We start from the raw sequence: 12495 nt of genomic DNA on the forward strand, positions 1-12495 counted from the left end.
GGAGAATACGCATTGTTCCCAAAGAAATGGCCTAACTGGCACATGTGTATGAAAAACGATCATATCGGTACTATAATTGGGTGCAAAGGTGCTGTCCGTCCAGAGGGGCGTTTTTTCATTTGGTATATGGAACTGAATACAGCATGTTATCATTCAAAACTTTTGACCCTTTGTTAATCAAAATCTATGAATAGAAATAAATAATAAAAAATGTAATTTAAACTACCTTCTTTTTAAGTAAGCAGGATACATGTGTAACATATATGAAATCAAAAATATCCAACCGCACGAAAAAAATATCAAAAGCAAAGGGAATTATTTTTTTATTTTATTTCGGGGTTTCTCATCTCAAAGTAAGAATGGCACAAAAAATACTCTTATTTCAGTCGACTCCTAGCAGAGTTTTGGGAAACATTCTTTGGTTGGTGTCAGTTACGCTATATTTGAGGTGTATTTTCAAAAATGATATGTTATATCTTGCAAAAAAGTGTCATAATGCTATAAAAAATAATATTGTCATAGAAATTTAGCAAATTATCTCGTGAAATATTCGATAATCTCCCTGTAATATGCATCAACAATCTAACAGTTACATATACTGATTAATAATACATAGCTTGACGGGAAAGTACATATAAATGGATAAAATAATTCGATTGGACCGAATAACAATTTAAAATAAAAAAACGAAGAGAGCACACCGAAGAGAATGTTTCTAAAAAATAAATTTGCCTAAACTGTAAAAGACAGGCTGAAAAAAAGATACCAAAGGGATAATCAAACTCATGAGTCGAAAATAAACACTGGCAACGCCATGATTAAAAGGAAAAAGACCAACAGACAAATAATAGTATATTTAACACAACAAAACAAACAAATTTAAAGACTGTCAGAGCAACACGAACTCCACCAAAAACTGGGGTGATCTAATGTGCTCTGAAAGAGTAAGCAGATCCTGCTCCGCATGTGACATTTATCTTTTAGTTTGGAATGGGGAATTATAGTGTAGAAAAGTCAAATGTTTTAAAACTGTTGCGAGATGACAGGGTCTTAGATTTTATGTATTAAAATATCTTTGGATTTGTTTAGTATCCATATCTGGTTCACGCCACCTCTAGAATATTTAGTTTCAGAATAACTTTGAAAACCGGCTTTGATTGTTGATACAATTGATGTTAATAAATTAGAAGGAAAGTTCGTGGAGCACGTTGAAGACCAAGCAATATACCGTTGTTTATAGGTACATTTTTACATGAAAATAACAATAGCCTTTACTTTAGGCACAGGAAAGGTTTCACCAATGACACACTAACTGCGGGAAAAAAATATCTGGTACGTATAGTGAGTTCATTTGCATTATGGAAACAATATGATGTATCAGTTCATGTCACAACATCGTTACAAGTACACGAAAAGTCAGAAACCAAGGAAATAGAGATTTTTCGCTGTTTTTATCCCCCCTTTTTACTTAAAAGTTTTTTTGGGGGTTAATTTTGTTGCAAATTGTTTAACACCTGTCCATCCGTCCAATAATTCAGCTTAAATCTTTGCAACACTTTTGCTTTTATCATGGCGAAAAGTTTATCGCTTGTTAGATAGTAGACCCTTAGAAAAGAAAACTTGTCATCCATGTACATGTAATTAATACCGGAGTCGAGTGCACCATTCATGAACGATATTCGCACTTACAAGCTCAATTATCACATGGTAGTGAATACAATTATGAACAAACTAATTATAGCACACGGCCCCTAAATGAGTAGAAAATTTACGACTAATTCTAGATTTTAAAACAATGCAGTGTATTGGCGTGTTGCTAAATGACGATAACGGATAACTGAACGGAAAAGGAAAGAAATATTTATATGAACGGAATTTAAAGGGGAAATGGAAAGAACTACGAAAATTATTAGCCGTCTGCATAAACGAAATCACACAACAAATATGTTGACAATAGGATAGAAGCTAGATATCAAAGAAAATGGCAAACAGTTTTGAATATACATAACAACTATACAAAAAAAAAGAAGATTTACAGAGCATGAGCAATTCATCTAGGTCTATTTGCATCTAAAACAATTAGAACCCTCCAATATTATAGACTTAAATAGTTTTTAACAAAAAGCACTGTCTTCTTTAGTTTTAAACCCAAAACACAAGAAATTATATTTAAGGGCAATCTTTACGTTAAAAATGTCTACTTACTATAATTACACAAAAATATTCTTGTATCTTGAGGATCCTTTTTGTGTAAGAGTATCTAGCTATCGCTTTAAATTTTCAAGATTATTTAAAATAGTAGTAAATATTGGTAAAATCATTTATAACAAAAACTCCAATAACGAGTCGACTAACAATGACACAAGACATTATGACCTCCTTGTTTTGGTGGTTAATTTTCCTATTTAAAGATTCTATCTATTTATTATATATTTTAATATAATAGGCAAACATTGAAAGTGGTAAAACTTGTTAAGGGCAATAACTCCTATAAGAAATCATTTGACTGTTTTGACGTGAATAGACATTAGTTAGAGCTGAACTTCTAATAGATATAGGAAGATGCAATGTGAGTGCCCGTTTTTCACAGCGGATCTCGATAGGCAGCACTAGAATTTTATCACTATGTTGTAATTTTAGTCAAGTCGGCTATCTTGTCTGGCAAAGCAGGGTTAATATCTAAGTTTAACCAACACTGTCAGACGGACGCAAAGTGACGAGAAAAACTCTCTTGGTATGGCCAGGTCAGATAATGAAAAACATTCTCAAAGTACACCATCACTAAAGATTAAAGCAGGGTTACCAGCAGAAAACGACCATGACAGAGCAGAGACATTGAATAAACAATTGACCATAATTGTATCAACTAACAACTAAATATGTAACACAAAATAAACCGTTATGTCCAAAATGGTAAGACATCATAACTTAAGTAAGGACAAGAGAAGAATTAGAACATGGACTCAATACGTCAAAAGTATGAGGGCAAGAAGAAACTGACCACATTGAATATCTAAACAAAATAAAATGAACAAGCAATTGTCATATCATCAGTCATCAATGCAAACTTAATACCTGATGAATGGACAACAGCAACCATTTGTGCATTTGCGCTACATGTCAGTATCTCAATCACGCATTCTATGCAAGATGCTATAACATAAGGTATGCTTCAACACAATGAGTAACCGACTAGATTATTATAATATCATTAATGCTTTTGGTAAATATACCAGTTGCATTTTTTGTACTGTCGTCAATGATTGTTCCAAAAACATCGATTAGGACACGTTACAGATAAATAAATGTAAACTTTTGAAAAAGCCCCATATAAACTATACTTGAATTTATATTTAACAGTTAATAGAAACCATGTGAAACCAAATGTGATGTTGCATTTACTCATGCCGGTGCGTTGTCAGTTTATTTTCGAGTTGTGAGTTTGAATGTTCCTTGGATATCTTTCGCCTATCGTTTAATGTTTTTAACTATATAGTAAACCAGCATACTGAATGAGTGAAACTATCATGAATTGTAATATTAACGGTAACTTGAAAAGGATTGATTTTTCAGAAAATAAATTAAGCAGCATGGTATTAAAAGCAGTGTGGACAAACTTGGCAAAGGCACTGTGCAAATCTTTTATCCATGTAGGCTATTATTTTCCACCACTTGTTTCACATCAATTCGTATGTGTTGATTTTAAATTTCAGTTTCTTACGTTTATACCAAACAGCGTACTTCAATTGTAAAATAGAAGCGAAAGATCTCAAATGAACAGTCAAACTCATAGATTGAAAATAAAATGTACATGTACTGAGCCACGTCAAATGGATAATGCCAAAAATAGACTAAATAGACTAATCCCGCTGCAAATGTTTGCACCTGTCCTAAGTCAGAAATCTGATGTACAGTAGTTTCTCGTTTTTTTTTTATATATATATATAGATTAGACCGTTGGTTTTCCCGTTTGAATGGTTTTACACCTAGTTATGTTTGGGCCCTTTGTAGCTTTTTGTTCGATGTGAGCCAAGGCTCCGTGTTGAAGGCCGTACATTGACCTATAATGGTTTACTTTTCTAAATTGATATTTTGACACTCATTGGCACTCACACCACATCTTCCTATATCTATAAGCAGTAAAAGAAGTAATTTTAGAAAGGCAAACACAAGAATACTATAACAAATTATTTAAATGATAAACAACGTCGGTTCCTAGAATCTATACTCTATAGATCATATTAGTAATCTTGGTGTAATCAGGGGTGTACATAATTTTACACCGTTGTGGAAAATTCATACACCCTGCGGCGCAGCCGAATGGGTGTATGCATTTTCAACAACGGTATAAAATTCCGTATACCCCTGATTACACCAAGATAACGAATTTATTTCTTTTGAACAATTCCTTTATTAATTTTGAAACCAGGATGTAAAATTGTAAAAATGGTAATGAAAAACTTCCAGCGTAATATTGTTTCAATATCCATGCTTCTGCACATTGTCAAATACTTTTTTACTTTATTTTTGGAAAAATTCAGAACATTTTTGTGTTCTTTTCAAAATTTTAGATTTTAGATTTTTTCGGCAAAATTTCATTTTATTTTTAAATTTAGCATAATTTTATTTATCCCCGGGTGAACTCGGTAGGGTGTTGTTTACACCGGGATAGTCAACCAATCAGATTGCATTACTTTTGCTGCATAAGAAATAATCGTGTATATCATAAGTTGATACGGAATATTTATCATCAAGGTCTTTATATCTTGGACACAAACACAAACAGGCATTATCGATATCCTTTGTATGAATAAAATAATGGTTTAATTTTAAATTGTATTAACAATCTAAATTGTTAATTAACATTTCACTGCAAGCTGCAAACAATAATTTGCATGAACCAATTACACGGGTGTCATTCGGTTTATCGAGAGAAATGATCGTGAAAGAATATCCAACGGCGGTCAAGTATTGAGAGACGATCGTGAAAGTTCTGGTAACGGATCGTGAAAGACATTTAATGTACATTCTAGTTCAGAATCTTTGAAAAAATCGCTTAATTTTCAAAACGCGGAACAAATCCGAACAAAAAAATATGTCTGTCAAAATGGTTCAACTTTCTCAACATAACTGTGAAAGAAGATAAAGAAAATATGAAGTACTTTATGAAAAAACACAAAAGGCGCAATGCGTGCCTATGAAATTAATTACAAATAACACGCTTTTTGTACCTATAATGGTCATATTTCAGGATATCATGATATATTTGAAATTTAATCGTTGGTGTATCTGATAGTACAGTAAAATTAAAGTATGTTCTTCCATTAAAAGCGTTAATTTGTTTATGAAAACCTTGAAGTTGTTGAATTTCAATCAAACTTGATCGTGAAAGATCAGGCAACGTATTATTTTGATCGTGAAAGAAAATGCGTGACCAGACTTAATACTAGTAATCAGAAATCAGTATTTCTTATACCATTTGATAAATCTGCAAGTGGTTGAAGCCTGTAACTTTTTTGATAAGGATGAACATTAAAGCTATAATAATAATTATCTTTTTTCTATTCAACACTTTACCTCGAAAGTTACACTAGAGGCTCTAAAGAGCCTGTGTCGTTCACCTTGGTCTATGTGAATATTAAACAAAGGACAACATTGTGTTTTGATGATGGTGATGTGTTTGTACATCTTACTTTACTGAACATTCTTGCTACTTACAATTATTTCTATCTATAATGAACTTGGCCCAGTAATTTCAGTGGAAAATGTTAGTAAAAATTTACAAATTTAATGAAAATTGTTAAATTGACTATTAAGGACAATAACTCCTTAAGGGTCAATTAACCATTTTGGTCATGTTGACTTATTTTTAGGTTTTACTTTGCTTTACATTATTGCTGTTTACAGTTTATCTCTATTTATAATAATATTTAAGATAATAACAAAAAAAGGCAAAATTTCCTTAAAATAACCAATTCAGGGGCAGCAACCTAACAACAGGAAGTCCGATCCATCTGAACATTTCAAGGCAGATAGATCTTAACCTGATAAACAATTTTACACCATGTCAGATTTGCTCTATATGCTTTGATTTTTGAGTTAAAAGCCAAAAACTACATTTTACCCCTATGTTCTATTTTTAGCCGTGGTAGCCATCTTGGTTAGTTGTGCGGGTCACGCCTCAAATATTTAAAACTTGATACCTCAAAGATGATTGTGGCCAAGCTTGGATTAATTTGGCCTAGTAGTTTCATAGAAGATTTTTGTCAAAGATTAGTAAGATTTATGAAAAATTATTAAAATTGACTATTAAGGGCAATAACTCCTAAAGGGGTCAACTGACCATTTTTGTCATGTTGCCGTATTTGTCCATCTTATTTTGCTGAATATTGTTGCTGTTTACAGTTTATCTCTATCTTTAATAATATTCAAGATAAATAACCTAAAACAGCAAAAAATTTCCTAAAACTACTAATTCAGGGGCAGCAACCCAATAACAGGTTGTCAGATTCATCTGAATTTTTCTTGTCAGATAGATCTTGACCTGATAAACATTTTTACCTCTTAGTCAGATTTGCTCTAAATGCTTTGGTTTTTGAGTTATAAGCCAAAAACTGCATTTCATCCCTTTAATCTATTTTTAGCCATGGTGGCCATCTTGGTTGGTTGGCCGGGTCACGCCACACATTTTTTAAACTAGAAACCCCAATGATGATCTTGGTTGGTTGGCTTTACTTATTATAGTATTTGTTGAACGTCTATAATATCGAGGGTTTTACTAGAAGTGTCAGATGCGCTTGAGATTGTCAATGTTTCATAAAAAAAAAGGTCATGGTCAGATGAACCATGCCATACAGATCTCTACAAATATATCGTACACCAAATAAAAGTGTTCCGATCCTTACAGTTCCTTAGAAACTGACAATTGTAAAAGTTAAGCTTGGCCAATTAATTCTGAACATAAGGTCAAAGGTATATGAACCCTGACCGACAGACAGGCATAGACATCTTACTACTGGTATCATTTAATAGTCATTTAATAAACACAAACACATCATGGTCATATAAGAAACATGCAGGCAGACATGTACACCATACACGAAACACCTTGTGGCTATAGCATACAGGTACAAAATATGTATATTCAAAAGGCCACACAACATAAAACAAACATTGCCGAATAATGCATGATACTTAGTTCAATGTAAGTTGAAACCTTGCAAAAGTCGAAATTTTACACCTCACAATCATAACAACAGACAGTTATCCTAAAGCTTTACGAAGCTTCAATACGGACTTGACCACTAAAATGAATCTTCATCCATGAAATGAGGCAAATTGAGGGTCAGGTGATTCTTGTCTGACGGACATTTAATATAGGATCCAATATACAAAATATGGGTATCCTATAACTCATGATAACTGAGTACTTCACATGACAATAAACAACTTCATCCTACAATCATCCAAATATTTTACAAACAACATGTTCACAAATACATTTTATTTGTTTGGCTTAAACCTATTGAGGATGTTGACCCATTTAGCCTTTTTCAATATCTATAACAAATATCAATTATCATATATTGTAAGAATAATGTAAACGTCTTCGTAGCATCAGATCTTTCACGATCCTTTTCACGATCTTCAAAAAATGCGGTACGTGATCTTTCACGATCCAAAAAATCAATTTTGTGTAGATAGTTCTTTATTTACCAAGTTTCAGATTAAATTTATACAAAATAACTATGAAAACCGTTTAATTAATTCAAATACAATGCCCTTATTCTGATAAACGTAGTTTATCTAGTCCAATTTCTGAAAAAATCGTGTTTGTTTACATTTTTTATGTCATTGAAATGTCGAGAAGCAATCTGCCTTTTGTCGTTTTGTAATAACTATGTACTTTTGAAACTGGATATTCTGACATACTGATCATAATGTTGAACCATTTTGACAGACAGTTTTATTTTGTCGTGAATTTGTCTGTGTAATTAATTAAATTAAAATATTTACTGGACTTTCATGTCTTCTCGATTAAATGTCTTTCACGATCCGTTACCAGAACTTTCACGATCGTCTCTCAATACTTGACCGCCGTTAGATATTCTTTCACGATCATTTCTCTCGATAAACCGAATGACACCCGTGAATTAATCATATTGTGCTACAAGCAAAACACATATTCACAAGGGTGTCATTCGGTTTATCGAGAGAAATGATCGTGAAAGAATATCCAACGGCGGTCAAGTATTGAGAGACGATCGTGAAAGTTCTGGTAACGGATCGCGAAAGACATTTAATGTTCAATCTAGTTCAGAATCTTTGAAAAATTCGCTTAATTTTCAAAACGCGGAACAAATCCGAACAAAAAAAAAATGTCTGTCAAAATGGTTTAACTTCCTCAACATAACTGTGAAAGAAGTTAAAGAAAATATGAAGTACTTTTTGAAAAATCACAAAAGGCACAATGTGTGTCTATGAAATTAATTACACATAACACGCTTTTTGTACCTATAATGGTCATATTCTTGAATATTATGATATACTTGAAATTTAATCTTTGGTGTATCTGATAGTACAGTAAATTTAAAGCATGTTCTTCCATTAAAAGCGTTAATGTGTTTATGAAAACCTTGAATTTGTTGAATTTCCTTCAAACTTGATCGTGAAAGATCGTGCAACGTATTATTTCGATCGTGAAAGAAAATGCGTGACCATACTTAATACTAGTAATCAGAAATCAGGATTTCTTTTACCATTTGATAAATCTGCAAGTGGTTGAAGCCTGTAACTATTTTGATAAGGATGAACATTAAAGCTGTTATCTTTTTTTCTATTCAACAATTTTCCTCGAAAGTTAAACTAGAGGCTCTAAAGAGCCTGTGTCGCTGACCTTGGTCTATGTGAATATTGAACAAAAGACGCATATGGATTCATGACAAAATTGTATTTTGGTGATGGTGATGTGTTTGTACATCTTACTTTACTGAACATTCTTGCTGCTTTCAATTATTTCTATCTATAAGGAATTTGGCCCAGTAGTTTCAGTGGAAAATATTAGTAAAAAATTACAAAGGAGTAAGTTCAGTAAGAGCCTTTTTGGCCCCAAAATATAGCAGTTTCAAAAAAACTGTGAAAATGTAATCTTTAAGCTATATTGTGGAAAGTAAAATGATTCTGCTACATAAATATGTCCTGTTTTTGACAATACAATGCACAAATATCGCGTTCTAGCATCATTTAGTCAGGCTAAATTACTGAAATCTTCAAAATTGTAGCATTTTGGTTAATTTTTGGACGGTTTCCGTCTAAAATGAAAGTGGACGCATTCGTGTTCATTCATAATATTCAAATGTGAGTTGTATTTATGATAATACAAAACATATATAAAGGTTGAGGATGAACACGGGTGCGGCCACTTTCGTTTTTGACAAAAACACATCTGAAAAGTGACGTATTTTGGCATATTTGATAGATTTTGCATATTTAAGCTTGAATCAGAGCGTTTTTAATGACTAAAAATTGTTCACTTAAACTAATCGAATCAATTGAAATAGACACTTGAGTGTTTAAAAAGTGTCCAAACACTTTCGTTAGATGAACCTAAAATTTGAGACCAAAATCGGCCCTTTTATGAAAATTGATAAATTGACTATAAAGGACAATAACTCCTTAGGGGGTCAATTGACCATTTTGGTCATGTTGACTTATTTTTAGGTCTTACTTTACTGTACATTATTGCTATTTACAATTTATCTCTTATCTATAATAATATTCAAGATATTTAGATACTAACCATTTCCGGGTACCTTATAGTTAAAGCTGTAGCGGTAAGGCCATTGATAACAGCTTTAGTGCAATAAATTTATATTCAAGTGTTAAAAAAAATAAATATTCAAGATAATAACAAAAAACGGCAAAATTTCCTTCAAATAACCAATTTGAGGGGCAGCAACCTAACAACAGGTTGTCCGAGCCATCTGAAAATTTCAAGGCAGATAGATGTTTACCATGTCAGATTTCCTCTATTTGCATTGGTTTTTGAGTTATAAGCCAAAAACAACATTTTACCCCTATGTTTTTTTTAGCCGTGGCAGCCATCTTGGTGGGTTAGCCGGGTCACGCCACACATTTTTGAAACTTGATACCCAAAATGATTGTGGCCAAGTTTGTTTGAATTTGGCCCAGTAGTTTCAGAGGAGGAGATTTTTGTTAAGACATTGAATGGTTCTCTATATGACAGGAGAAGTGTTGTAACTTACAAGATATTACCATTGATTATTCTTTAGTTCATTAACAACGTTCGAAGGTTCAGACAATGAATTTTAAGTTCTTTGAAAAGGATTTATGTGAACTCGTCAATAATATACAAAACACTTGCAATTTTGAACTGAAATCCTTTTTTTTTGTTAAATTGTATTACATTTTAAAGCGAACAAAATGTTTTAAAATGTCTGATGTTAAACTTGACATCGGTAAAACACATACGACATTATAATTGTATAAGCAAAATGCCAGATCAACGGTTAACTGTATTTTTAATTCAACACAATGAAAGTGCTGACATAAGAGAAATCTCTTCAACAACTTCATTAACTTGTTAGAACTGCTTATCACTTGACATCAACTGTCGTTATTTAATTTAAAAAGTATGATGTATTTCAAAATTAAATAACTCGAGTTGATATCAAAGAACAAGGTTTCCAGGGAGATAATTTTTCTACAACAAGCAAGTTTTATCTCCTGTTACTTGGAAAGGACTGTTACCTTGTACAAAGCAAGGCTCATATTTTATGCCATAAAAATTGCAAAGAAATATTTTACTCTACTTTCCGCTATAAAGATGACGTTCTTTCACTAATACTTCAACATTTGGTGACTATGTTGAACGCATTTATCCCATCGAATTGAAGATAAAGGATTCAGTCGACCAAAACAAAGCCAGGTGCGGCAGGCGAGTGGAAGATCCAAAAAGTTTCCGAAGGAGAATACGCATTGTTCCCAAAGAAATGGCCTAACTGGCACATGTGTATGAAAACGATCATATCGGTACTATAATTGGGTGCAAAGGTGCTGTCCGTCCAGAGGGGCGTTTTTTCATTTGGTATATGGAACTGAATACAGCATGTTATCATTCAAAACTTTTGACCCTTTGTTAATCAAAAGCTATGAATAGAAATAAATAATAAAAAATGTAATTTAAACTACCTTCTTTTTAAGTAAGCAGGATACATGTGTAACATTTATGAAATCAAAAATATCCAACCGCACGAAAAAAATATCAAAAGCAAAGGGAATTATTTTTTTATTTTATTTCGGGGTTTCTCATCTCAAAGTAAGAATGGCACAAAAAATACTCTTATTTCAGTCGACTCCTAGCAGAGTTTTGGGAAACATTCTTTGGTTGGTGTCAGTTACGCTATATTTGAGGTGTATTTTCAAAAATGATATGTTATATCTTGCAAAAAAGTGTCATAATGCTATAAAAAATAATATTGTCATAGAAATTTAGCAAATTATCTCGTGAAATATTCGATAATCTCCCTGTAATATGCATCAACAATCTAACAGTTACATATACTGATTAATAATACATAGCTTGACGGGAAAGTACATATAAATGGATAAAATAATTCGATTGGACCGAATAACAATTTAAAATAAAAAAACGAAGAGAGCACACCGAAGAGAATGTTTCTAAAAAATAAATTTGCCTAAACTGTAAAAGACAGGCTGAAAAAAAGATACCAAAGGGATAATCAAACTCATGAGTCGAAAATAAACACTGGCAACGCCATGATTAAAAGGAAAAAGACCAACAGACAAATAATAGTATATTTAACACAACAAAACAAACAAATTTAAAGACTGTCAGAGCAACACGAACTCCACCAAAAACTGGGGTGATCTAATGTGCTCTGAAAGAGTAAGCAGATCCTGCTCCGCATGTGACATTTATCTTTTAGTTTGGAATGGGGAATTATAGTGTAGAAAAGTCAAATGTTTTAAAACTGTTGCGAGATGACAGGGTCTTAGATTTTATGTATTAAAATATCTTTGGATTTGTTTAGTATCCATATCTGGTTCACGCCACCTCTAGAATATTTAGTTTCAGAATAACTTTGAAAACCGGCTTTGATTGTTGATACAATTGATGTTAATAAATTAGAAGGAAAGTTCGTGGAGCACGTTGAAGACCAAGCAATATACCGTTGTTTATAGGTACATTTTTACATGAAAATAACAATAGCCTTTACTTTAGGCACAGGAAAGGTTTCACCAATGACACACTAACTGCGGGAAAAAAATATCTGGTACGTATAGTGAGTTCATTTGCATTATGGAAACAATATGATGTATCAGTTCATGTCACAACATCGTTACAAGTACACGAAAAGTCAGAAACCAAGGAAATAGAGATTTTTCGCTGTTTTTATCCCCCCTTTTTACTTAAAAGTTTTTTTGGGGGTTAATTTTGTTGCAAATTGTTTA

This window comes from Mytilus trossulus, chromosome 7, assembly GCF_036588685.1.
Source record: "Mytilus trossulus isolate FHL-02 chromosome 7, PNRI_Mtr1.1.1.hap1, whole genome shotgun sequence".
Lineage (NCBI taxonomy): Eukaryota > Metazoa > Mollusca > Bivalvia > Mytilida > Mytilidae > Mytilus > Mytilus trossulus.